We start from the raw sequence: 1,635 nt of genomic DNA, 5'->3' as shown, positions 1-1,635 counted from the left end.
CAATAATCAAAAGCCAAAAGCCACTGATGCTAGATTGCAGTATGATTTTAAAGTCAATTTACTTGGTTTTGAGTTCTGCACAGGTACTGCCTTTTTGCTTTGTAGGGCAGCAGTATATGTTACTGTTGTCAGGCCGACCAGGGGTGCATTTCTCGAAAGTGTAGTTGCTAACTACGGTAGCTACTTTGTTAGTTGCAATGCAATTTCCCATTGGCAACTACCCAAGTTGCTAACTGCTAACAACTATGCTTTCAAGAAACGTACCCCAGAATGGTGTTGTTGCCAGGCCCACATCAGTTACATTCGTAACTAAAACGCTTACTTGCGGACCTCCAAAATTCATACCGTGCTCCGAAATGTTCTGTACGTCACCATTTTTTTACCCCAATGAACCTGCTGACATCCACGCTGTCGTCGTTTCTGAGAGAAAATCAAGTGGTTTGCCTCCAACTTTGGTCATGGTTTGAACCAACTTACCGGTTCTCAAACATTCAGAATTGCGGCGTGAACATGCCGGGCTTGTTCAAGATTAGGTTCAGGCATGGGCACTGGCATTGGTGTGTATAGGCTCTAGTGTACACGGTCCCAGAGTACTCTCTCAGTTTTGAATTAACACTGCATTTTACTGAGCTTTTAACTTGTTGAAACGCTAAGCTGTATTTGGTCCCTACCTGCAGGGCCGTATTAATGCACAGGCTAGATATGGCTACAGCCTAGGGGGCCCCACCTGCCACGGGGCCCCCTGATTGGCCAAAAGTGAAAAATATGCAGAATTGTGACAAGGTTGTACTCAACTGTGGTGCTGATTACAGTTGGTAGACATGTTATCCTTAATTCCTATCTTGTAATTATGACAATATCTATGTAAATTTGGCATGAAATTCGTCCTCCAGGGGGCCCCACAACAACCTGTAACCTAGGGGCCCCAGGCCATCTTAATCCGGCCCTGTCTACGGGTGTAGTCTCTTGGAGTTGAATTAACATGCCATGTTTTTACGGCGTACCTAGTATGTGTGCTTACTACAATGTAAGCAACTTCAGTAATAGATTTAACATTAAAAACTTAAACCTGTGTTTCTACGAGTAGAGCGTAACATTTAAAACTGAAACCTGTGTTTGTATAAGTAGAGATGTAACCTTAAAAAACTTTTGTTTGTAGTTGGAAGCCCTTCAGGACTTCAAGGCCAGGTCTGTTTAGATGCCCTAGTTATGGGACATGTGAGGCAGGCGCCCAGACGGACGACTTTGACCCAGTAGCCCATTCGTGCTATTAGAGAGAGGGGGGGGAGAGAGAGAGAGAGAGAGAGAGAGAGAATGATAAACATGGCATGTGACAGAGGGAGGGAAGCAGATGGAGTGAGAGAGTCAGAGAGAGAGAGAGAAAGAAAGAGAGAGAGAGAGAGAGAGAGAGAGAAAGAAAGAGAGAGAGAGAGCATGAGAAAAAAAGAATGATAAACATGGTATGTGACTGAAGGAGGGAGCAGATAGAGAGAGAGAGAGAGTTAGAGATAGAGAGAGAGAGAAAGAGAGAGACAGACAGAGAGGGAGAGAAAGAAAGAGAGAGAGAATGAGAACAAGAAAGAATGATGAACATGGTATTTGACAGAGCGAGGGAGGCAGAGAGAGAGAGAGAGA

This window comes from Engraulis encrasicolus, chromosome 15 (assembly GCF_034702125.1).
Source record: "Engraulis encrasicolus isolate BLACKSEA-1 chromosome 15, IST_EnEncr_1.0, whole genome shotgun sequence".
NCBI lineage: Eukaryota > Metazoa > Chordata > Actinopteri > Clupeiformes > Engraulidae > Engraulis > Engraulis encrasicolus.
Note: the sequence above shows the minus strand (reverse complement) of the source record.